We start from the raw sequence: 11,961 nt of genomic DNA on the forward strand, positions 1-11,961 counted from the left end.
GACTACGTATAACATATCAAATTTTTATTCAAGGTTAATTATTAAAATTAAAATCATAAAAACTATTATCAAAATATCAAAAGAGTAGTTTTTTGCATTTTAATTTTTTCTAAGTACATAAAAAAAATTAAGGAAATTTGCAAATCAACTGGTTACATGCTTGAATGAGATAGGTGCAGAGTCTAGTTTCCAAATCAACTGGCCTATTCGAAACGATTTTTGCAACACTGATATAATATTATTTTTTAAATGTAACTGTGGCACTCAAATTTGAAATTCAAATCTCTTCTAAATTTATTCAAATTCCTCACTATTCACCCATTTCTATTGGTCTGTATTTAAAATATTATTAAATTAAAAAATTATATATATATATATATATATATATGAGAAATATTTTTCTTATGTTGATGGAGATAGATTACCTCATGTAAGTGATACAAAATTATAAAAAGGACCCACAAATAATTTGAAAGAGAAAAAATAGAGGTAGGACCCACATTTGTTATGTGTGTGTAGAAAATTGAATTATCTCATGTTGAATGAGATAAATATAACCATATATATATATATATATATATATATACAAGATTCTTTGGCAAAATATTTTCAAAAAAAAAAAAAAGATTCTTTGGCAATATATCAAACTAAAAAATTCGATACTAAATTTTAACCGTTAATTTCTGCTAATCTAAAGATTATAAAGGTGTGCATGACAACCTTCCCGAATTTTTTTTTTAATTTTTGTTCCTCGGAACAAAAATGGATAGAAAACTCGTTTGGTAAAACCGTTTTGTTTTTTTGTTCCCAAGCTAAAGTGATTTAGTTTTTGTGCTAGGGAACAGAAAAAAGAATAATTTTTTTTTTGTTTTTTTATTTTCGGGCACAAAATGAGAAACACTTGTCTTTCTCCATCACTCTCCACCTCTACCATCATCACCATCATCTCGACACGACCCTTGCCATCGTCGTATCATTAATGTCGTCGTCGCCACCACCACTGTCACGATGCCATTGTCACTATCACCACTGCCTCCACCCATCACTACCACCATGCCACCACCACTACAATCATCATCGCCACCACCATCTCTACCACCGCCACCAACCACCACAACCATCAACGCAACCACAGCCGCCACCACCACTATACCACCATCGCTACCACTACAACCACCGTCACCAACCACGACTACCATAGCCTCAGCCACTGTCGTCACCACCACCACCATGCCATCACCATCACCACGCCACCGCCACCACCACCACCACCAACCACCGCCATCATCGTCGCAGCCATTATCGTTAATGTTGTCACCATCACCGCCGCTGCAACCACTACCACGCCACCACCACCACTACCACCACCGCCACCATCACCACCACCGTTGTTGCAGCCACTGCTGTCACCACCACCACCATTACCACCGCCGCCACTACCATCACCACAACCATTGCCGTGACCACCACCACTACTATCACCACGCCACCACGTTGCCATCACCACCACCATCACTACCACACAACCACCATCACCATCACCACCACTACCAACATCGTCGCAGCCACTATTGTCACCTCTACCGCCGTCGTCGCCACCACTACTATGCCACCACCATCACCACCATTACCACCACCACGTTGCTACCACTGCCGCCACCACCACCATATAGAAAGGAAAGTGATGATCCAAATTTTTTTATGTTTAATAAGAATTATTTTTTTATTATATTATTTGTTGTGTTATCAAACACAATAATCATTCTCGGAATAAAAATAAAACATGTTATCAAACACATTTTTTTTCTCAAAAATTATTCTAAGGCACAGAAATAGAAAAGAATTGTTTCTTTTCAGAAATAGTGTCAGGGAACAGAATGGTTGTCATGCACACCCTAAATTATTGAGAATTATAAAATAATAATTAATTAATAAGTGTGACTCAATAAATTATAATCGTTGGATTGAAGAAAATCATATGTTAAGATTAGATATCAAACTAAAAAGTTTAATATTAAATTTCAACCGTTGATTTTCTTGAATCTTATGATTATTATTTATTGGGTTACACTATTAATTACTTATTAATTACGAATAAATTATAACCATTAGATTGACGAAAATCAAGAATTCAGATAGGGAGTTAAACTTTTTAATTTAATACTAGTGTCAAATGATCATGTCCTTTTATATATATATATATATATATATATATATATATATATATATATATATATATATATATATATATATATATAGTTCAAAGCATTTAATATGGTTAATTATATCCATACAAAATGTGAAAACATTAAATATGAGGAATCATAACCATACACTTGTCATTGCTGTACGTACAACAACTTTAAATATAATTTTATCTATATATATATATATATATATATATATATATATATATATAAAGATTATTTAATATTGCCATACGAGAAACTCTTACACGAATCTCTAACTATTAGTTTTATTTTAATCTATAAGTTGAAAATCATTGCTTTGTAACGGAATGTAACTACTTTAATGGAAAAAAATTATCTAACTATAATGTTTCTAATTGTAGTTGAAACTTTGTAAGTATGGGGTGTTTTTGTTTTTTTGTTTTCAAAAACTGTTTTGAATATGAATTTTAAAAATTGATTTTGAGAGTAGAAAAACAAAAAAACTTGTTTGAGTGTAGTTAAACTTAAGTTATAAAAAAGTTGTAATTATTTACAAAAATATCATTAATAAAGTTTCAGAATTACAAATATGCCACCGTAAAGTTATTGTTTTGAGTCTTTAAATTTACAAAATTGCCATTAATAAATATTGCTATTTACGAAAATGCCACCATAAAAACTAAAAAATCAGAAAACTGCATAGAACACCCGTAAGTTGTTTTGGCTTTTTAGTTTTTAAAACTAAAAAACAATCATTGTTTTGAAAATCATTTTGCAAAACAATCCTTTCCAAACAGATTTTTTAAATTTTTTGTTTTAAAATTTAAAAACAGTTTTTGAAAATAGGAATCAACCAGGGCCTAATTCTCTTACATTATGTATTTTGATACTTTTGACTTGTGTAGTGAGATTTATTTTAAAGTTTTTATTAAGCTTATTAAAAAAGTAACTTTTATCTCTTTTTTATTTTAGAAGTACTTTTTACAAAAGTTAAAATTATTTATATTTTTATAAAAATATTTGGCTTTTGACTTCTGTTTTTTCTAGAAGTTAAAATTTTTAGCTTCTGAAAAAAAGTAAATTTTTGACTTTTTTGTGACTTCTGCTTTTTTAAAAAGAGACATCCAAACAAACTAAAAATGAGAAGTACTTTTTATTAAGAAAAAAAGTAACTTTTGGAGAAAAAAAAAGCCCTTCCAAACGAGCCCTAAGTCAGTTGACCAATCAACTTGTCGGGTCAATCTTTTTAATCCATTTCTAAAAAGAGAAATATGTTTATTATGTTATATGAGATAGTTTACACAAAAAGTGGATAGGCTTACTTTTTTCTTTTTTTCTTTAGAGGTCTCATCTATTTTTTTATTTATGTGTTATATAAAACAAAACAATCTATGCAACATGATAAATATAAAAATACATCAACCCGTTTTGGGTATGAGTTTTATAAGAGTTATGTTGTAGGAAAAGTGATTGTGTAATGTTATAGAGATTCGTTTTGCGTGCTATAAATTTTTTTTTTTTGCTTCAAAAGTGTGAGTCCCACAAAATATTGTGTGTGTAGGAAACTTTCTAGTGTCATGTGAAATGATAAATGCAAATCCCTTTGAGTATTATATGAAAATGACCAATGATGGAAGTCGCAGGGCCTACCCCTAGTTCAAAATAAAGTATTGATATATGTATGAGGAAAAATGCTGGGCTTTCAAGTATAAATAGTGTCGTGGGTCTTTGGGTAGCTGATGGAGTTGGACCTGGGGTGGCCTCAATCTCCCACAGTATGGAATTCACATTACCCATCACACATCACTGTGATTAGTGCATGCAATGCGTGCTTTGTTGAATTTTAAAATTTTAATGCAACTATCGATCAGGGTTTGTTGGGGCTAGCACAAGGTAAGTTAGTCTGGTTCATAACATACAATGTGTTATTCTTAATTCGTATGGAGTCTGGTTCGTCTATAATAATTCATCAATTATAATTTTAAACTACTTTCTTTATCAACTTCTTGTAATTAATGTAATTTTTACTATGTACCTCATTTTGGTTCTTGTTTTAAATTTAGTTTTCTTTTGATTTATTCTCCACATGAAATTTATTATCTTTTGGTATTAAAGAAGGGGAAAAATTAAAAAAGAAATAGAATCCCCACAACATTAACCATTATGAGTCGCAGGGTGGACCTACTTGTTGATGGGGAAGTCGCATCTCCTGAATGGAAAACGAGACCAAGCATTTTAGTTAGATTTACATTAAATTAGTTATACTAATATTAAATTTTGCACCACCTGCGTCCCAGAAATTGCTTTGGTTCTACTTCAAAATTGAATCAATTGCATGTCAACTATTTTTATACCTAAAGATTCAATCAGGCTTTTTTTCTTTTACCATCAAACCAAAGAAATTGAGTGGTCCCATTATAACTTGTCAATGATTAATATTGGCAAATTATGTTACATATTTTGGTAAACTTATTGGATGCGTAGTTGCATGAGTCAACAATATCTCCAAATAATGTCATTTAATTTGTTATGAAAAGTGTGTACTGAAGCTGACATATATATTTCTTAAGTTTGGATGCCGAAGGAGGTGAGTTTAGAATGTAGACCTAACCCCAGATCAGAGAAGGTCTACCAATATAATTCTGCAAAGAATTTATGTAGACGTTAATATCATGTCGCTCCAAAATATGCCCAATTCCAAATAATGTCTAATGATATCAATTAATAATTATTAACAATTATTAAATGTCAATAAAAAAAATAAAATTCTCAGTTTTAAATTTTGAAACATTTTAGAATTCATTAACTCAAAGTAGGAATACATAACTTAATAGATAACGTAACTTAATGATAGTATGGCATGAAATTCTAAAATCAGAATGTTATAGAGATATAAAAAATCAACCTAGCACCAAATAACGATAGTTTAATTAACGTATTACAGCTCAGTAGGTGGAGATGAGAGCATATGTTCGATCTTCTCCAATACCATTTTTATGAGAAGTTTAAAGTTTTAATTCTAAACCTGTTCCGAATAAAATTGTCTCTCTTAAAATATTTTTTTAAGTGATCCAGGTTTATGATGGAGCTTTCACTAAGGGGGAGACATTTGGAGGACAACAAATTTTCTCCTCTTTCCTCCGTCCCGCTAAATGAAATGTGCTTTGAGAGCACTAAAATAATTCTTCTTCTCGTGGAGAGAATACACTGGTTTATAAAAAAAATAAACCTAGTTAGCAACTATTCCTCGACGATAACATTGGGTTAGAGACAATATAACCAGTGGCAAAAAATAATTTAGATAGTGACAAGTACAACGCTATAGTAGAGTCAATAACGTACTAGCATTCCTGGTCAATGTGGTAATCGTTGTAGAACAATTCCATGATGGTGCAGGTTCAAATGTTGGTACTACGAGAGTCAATAACGTAACAGTGCCGTTTTCAAAGCAAGCAAACACATCTTCATAGGTATTTGCACAGTACATGTAAAATAGGCATATACCTATATATATAGTGAGGCACTCAGAATTTTTTTTTTAAGTCCATACATTTAGTGATGGGGTTCGGAGGCGGTGCTCACGAAATATTTTTTTTGTAAAAAAAAATTAAATTAATGCTTGAACTAGCTCATAATCTAGTTACTTCATAACAAGCTGCAGGCAATAGTTTGACCAATTATTTCCACCCTAAATCTTACCAATCCTCCAAAACAAATATGAGAATATATACATCATCATTCTATTTTATATTGGTGAATAAAAAAGTCAACACTACCTATACAGAAGGCAAGCAAAATCACAGTGAATGCCTCGTCTCTAGTCGAGAATGTCAGACCTGCAATCAATCATCTCTTTTTATAAAAATGAAAAAGGAAACAAATGATGAAGAGAGCATGAGATTAATGGGTACATGACAGGGGAGGAAGAATAAGTTTTCTCTCTAATCAATCTGCGTTGCTACGTTGTTTTAATCATCTTTGTATGTTGCTATCTTGCTAACTAATATAAGAATAAATATCTTTTTTGGTCCCTAACAAAAAATTCGGTCCCCACTTTAGTCCATTATAAAAAAAATTAGTCACCTGATCCCTATGAAATTCAAAGTGGACCCATTTTGGTCTTTTTGAAGGACTAATGTAGGTCTTTTTTGAATTTGTGAGGGACCACGATTTTAACTAAATTGATCCACTTTAAATTTTTTAGGGACCTCGAGACTAATTTTTTTTTGTAAGGGACTAAAATGGGGACCATATTTTTTGTTAGAGACTTAAAATGGTATTTACTCCTAAATATATATTGAACCAGGAGACAAATAAGGACCTGCAACCAAAAAAAAAAAAAAAACTGAAATAAAATTTTTTATGTCCGCACTTGGGTCCGCCAGTGTACCTATATCTAGGGGTGTAAATGGGCTAGGCCGGCATACAGGGGCCTATGGCCTAGCCTATATTAGGCCAGACTTGGCCTATTATAAATAGTAAAATAGAACAGGCCTAGACTTTTAAAAAAGCTTATTTAGAAAATAGGCCATATGATTTTTTGTACATGGCGGGCCTATAAGTTACAAGCTGACCTATATCATATTATTTATTTGAAATATAATAAATAAAATTATTATTTTAATAATTTTGAATAATAAAATAATATTATTTTAGTTATTCTTTTAATTATTGAATGTTTAATAGGCTTAAACAGGCTAACAGGCCTAGGCCAAAGCTTTTATTTTTTTAAATATAAGTCAGACCAGACTTGTAATTTGGGGCCTACACAGGCTAATAGGCCCTGCCATACCCAATGTTTTTTGCACAAGCATAGCCTATTTAAGCCAAAGCCTAGTCTAGCCTAACATATTTACACTTTACCTATATCTCCTTGAAGTAACTATGAAGAGAAAGAAATTAGGGGAAAAAAATTACCTAGAGATGCATGGCAAGTAAATGTTAAAGTTACTAGAATATTTAAATTACCAATGTATGCTCCCATTGGTAACGATACATTTTCAATTTTTATTTTATTTTAGTAAATATATAAACACTTCTTTTTTTTAAAAAAAAGAGTAAATATTCTTTTTGGTCCTCAGCAAATTTCACGATGCCTGTTTTAGTCCCTAGCAAATAAAAAGGCTCATCGTGGCCCCTAAGAAATTCAAAATGGACCCATTTAGTTGAAATCGTGATCCCTCACAAATTCAAAAAAGACTCATATTAGTCCCTAAAAAGACTAAAATAGGTCCATTTTGAATTTCTTAAGGACCACGATGGACCTTTTTATTTGCTAGAGACTAAAGCGAGCATCGTAAAATTTGCTGAGAACCAAAAATGATATTTACTCTAAAAAAACTTTTGATGAACGAAATATCCTTCAACAACTTTATGATTAATGATTGACGCCGTCGGAGAAAATATGTTTCCGTTTTCCTATAATACTAAAGACACAATATATTATTGTTAAAATAAAAATAAGCATACTTAATTTTATTTATTTCGTCCACTTTTTAATGGTGAATGAGACTTCATTTTTTTATTTTTAATAAAAAAAATACGTACTCCGTAACAGCTATCAGGCACGGGTCTACCGAGTTGTTTCACCCAATGTTATTAAATCCGGCTCGGTTATTGATCCGATCGAAGTACTGGATCATTGGGTTACTGTTTAACCAGTGGGTTACTGGTTCAACTGCATGACCCGGTAAGTATATGTAAATCACAGTTTATATTAAAAAAACTATAAATATACTTAAATACTTGTAAAAAATTATACCAATTTCAAATATTTTAATATGAAAATAATAAATTACACATCATTATCCAACAAAAGATCAATCAAACATATAATATTTGTGGTACTAGGGTTTCAGTTTCAGTAAACGACATCTCTAATAGGGGTGTAAATGGACCAGGCTGGGCCGGGCTTTGGCCTTCCTGGCCTAAGCCTACATAAAAAAATATTCAGCTTATCTGGCCTATTGCCTACTGAAGGCTTTATTTATAGGCCAAGCCTGACATATTTTTAAAAATTAGAGAGCCTTATATGGCCTACAGGCCTTGTAGGCCTCCCTAGTGATGTATTTTTAAAAATATTTTTAACAATTTTTAAAATATTCGCTTGACATTACAAGTCATTAACGTGTTCATAAATTGCTGCATTTTTTTACACGAGATATAAATTTCACTAGTGAGCATTAAAATTTTTACAATAGTAAAAAAAATAACTATAAAAATATACTGAGCAAAGCTCTACAAAGACGAAGCTCAGATAAGGGAGAAGCGGCGTTGCACAAAATAATTTAGGGTTGGTACTGATTGCCACCTAAAATAAATATATTATATTATTTTAAAAAATTAAATAGGTCAGCCAACAAGGCTTTAGGCCAGGCTTGACAAAATTGGCCTATGGCCTACTTGTTAAAAAAGCTTTCTTATAAGCCTAAGCTTATTTTACGTTTCAACGTAGGCTGGGTAGGCCAGGCTCAACGTAGGTCAGGTCAGGCCAGCCTGGCCCATTTACACTCCCATCTCTAACTATAAATCAAATCAAAATTATCTGCATATTGTATAATCAAGATAATATTAGTGTTGTAGGTACATAATCTATGTAAGTTAATAAGCTACAAATCACTCAAATATTTCAAAAGAAAATAAATCATTTGTGTTTGAGAGTAAAAAAAAAGACATTAATTTATGAAAATAAATTAGTTTTTTTTTATAGACCGGGCCGGGTCACCGGTTGAACCGACCGGGTCATTGGTTTTTATGAAAACCGGCCGGGTCGCACCGATTCTGTAACATGGCCGATCCCATATGAAAATTGAACCAGTTACATGACCAGTTCACCAGTTTCCGATCGGTCCGGTTTTTATAACATTTCACCAATGCCTTTATCCGTTGATAACTCTGTCAGTAGGGGTGTTAACGGGCCGAGCCGAGCTTTGGTCTTAAACGGCTAAGCCTATGTTTAAATGTGTCAGCCTGACCAAGCCTGTTACCTGTTATGAATATAATTTCAGCTTATGGCCTGTCTTATTTATAAAAAATAAAAGCCTAGTTTAGCCTTTTAGCCTGTTTAAAAAGAATAAGACAACAAAAATTTATCCAAACAAAATATACAATCAACAGCACTAATAATTCCATAAATATTCATAAATTTAATGTATATCCAAACAGCATAAATAAAAATAAAATCATTCAGAAAGTCTGTTTAATTAATAAAATAAGATGAAATGGATTGAGGAGAGAGAGAGGGCTATTACAAGTAGTATAAAAAATATAAAATAAAAAAAATTAATATATTAGGCCAGCCTGAGAGGCTCTAAGGCCGAGCTTTTGAATTGGAGCCTGGGTGTAAGAACCCGCACCGTTAATTAAGGAAATTAATCAGTTAATTGTGAGTTTACTGAGATAATTCCATAATTGACCCTAATAATTATTACAAGGCTCTAATAATTATAGTAAGTGAGTAATAATTCTGAAAGTCACTTTTCGGAAGAAAAGTACAGATACCGGTTCTGCTAGTCGGTATAAATGCGTACCGAAAAAGTATCCTGAAAAATTATAATAAGTGCATGATAATTACTAGAATAATATGTAGGACTTGTAAAACGAGTTTCAAGTCAAAATAATAAGAACTGGTGCCAGAAACTAGTACTAGCTATGAAAAGCGCGTACCAGAAAGGTGCTCGGAAAAATATAAGAAAAAATATGATAATTCTTGTAATTTTGAGTAGGTTAAGAATCCTGAGTTTGGGATTAAAATGCTAAGCATAGCAATTAAAGTTAATACTGTGTGTTAATTAGTTAAGTGACTATATAAGCTTAGTGCACATGATCCTAGGTCATAAATTGTTGCCTCCTACGTGAGTTTTGCTGAGTCTTGAGTCAGCCACCATCTTGCCACCTTCTCCTCCATTGTTGTGAGCCAAGGAGCTTCCTTTCTCCTTGGTTTCTTCTCCAAAACACCTTGGGTGAGTGGGAAATACTTGGGTGAGTGTGTTGGGAGCTCCATTTCTAAGTTGGTGGGTTGTCTTGAGGGCCTTTGGGTGCTGACTTTGAGAGTTGGTGTAGTTGAGCCATGGTCATGGCATTTTGAGGTCAAAGTGGTGACCTTTGGTGTGAAAGAACCAACCTTTGTGAAGGCATTTTCATTTGGTGTTCAAGTCTAAACCTTGGGAGCTGGTTGTGAGCTCCAAGAGTAGCTCTTTTGCCTCTGTTTTGAACCTTGGTGAGTTTACAACCTTGATCATGGGTTTTTATGGGTTAAAGGTGATGTCTTTGCATGTTAATGGGTTAAGCAAGTAACCAACTGGTATGTAAACCTATGAGGGTATAAAAATGCATGCTTTAACGTGTTTAAGTGTTAAAAATGGAAACTTGGAAGGATATCTTCGCGAAATGCAGAAACTGCATTCTGTCGCGAAATATCCGGATATCTGCTCGTAAAATATCCGGATATTGGATATCCGGATATGGGGATCTGGATATCCGGATATTGGATATCCGGATATTGCAAGAGAAATATCCGGATATTGGATATCCGGATATACCCCCGAGGAATATTCGGATATTCTGGGCTTGCGAGGAACAGTAGCATATTGTTCATCCAGAACTGATCTTTGGGTTTGTGAACCCTAGTTTGAGGAAGTTGAACTTCTGTAATTAATTAATGCAAGTCAGAATCATAGGATTAAGGGCTTATGACTTGGTAAGAAGCCTTAAGACGTAAGACGTAATGAAAATGCATTGTTTTTATGTTGTATGCTTGTAGTGCATGTTTATTGATTTATTATTGGTCCATATCAGATTGTGATCTGCTGTGTGTTGAACTTGAGCTGTGGACTCTTGGCTTTGGGTGTTAGCTTGCAAGGTAAGCTTTCGTGTCCTCGGTTTAGCCATGTTGTGGTTTCACCATATTCCATGGGGGTATGGTTATATGCATGCTGTGTTACATGATTTGAATATTTGAAATGCTGTTGAGCTTTATGTGTAATGGCTTTTAATATGCATGTGTTGTTCCATCTTGACGGTAAGCCTGAGTATGTGGCGTCATACAAGACGGTGATCCAGGGTGGATGCAAGTAGCATCTTGCACTATTTGTGGGTATTAGACGTATATAAATCCCGCATTTCTCTGGCCAGTAGAATAGTATTGACACACATGACATGATTATCTGTTGCATTGCACTATTTTAGAACTGATGATGATAAACTGCTTTTGAACTTATATTGCACATGTAAGTGAGCTTGCGGTGGAAGATCCTTGAGGACCTCTTGTCTTACTGAGATTTCTTGTTTAGAGATCTCACCCCACGTTTGGGGAATGCTTATTTCAGGTTCAGGTAGTATGATGACTGATGCCTCTGGCGACAGGAGGCCAGAGCTTAGCTGATTATGATATTTATGTTGTATTGCTGACATGACTGGATTGGATGCTGGTTATGTTTTCCGCATTATTATTATGTTATTGATGTTGAGACTTACGTTGGGCTTTGTTGCCTTATTTGGGTGAGCATGAGAGTTGTCCATGCCACTATGTTGTTAGTACTTTTAGTCCGAGTTATATAAACTGCTAGTTGGTCTGGTCTACGTGTTGTAGCTCCGTGACTAGAGACATACTTATGTTATTTTAATTAATGAGGTATTTCAGTTAGCTGTTTTATTGCAATTGCATACAGACAATGTTTTATTAATTTGATTAATAAGCAAGTTGGTAATGATAATAATTTCATAATTGAAAAGAAAAAGATATTCCGCATTTTTAATTAAGCGCAGCTTAATACGATAGTATGATAACATT

Source organism: Gastrolobium bilobum, unplaced genomic scaffold (assembly GCF_033153095.1).
Source record: "Gastrolobium bilobum isolate Gb01-03AN ecotype WA unplaced genomic scaffold, APGP_CSIRO_Gbil_v1 utg7996, whole genome shotgun sequence".
In the NCBI taxonomy this organism is placed as follows: Eukaryota; Viridiplantae; Streptophyta; class Magnoliopsida; order Fabales; family Fabaceae; genus Gastrolobium; species Gastrolobium bilobum.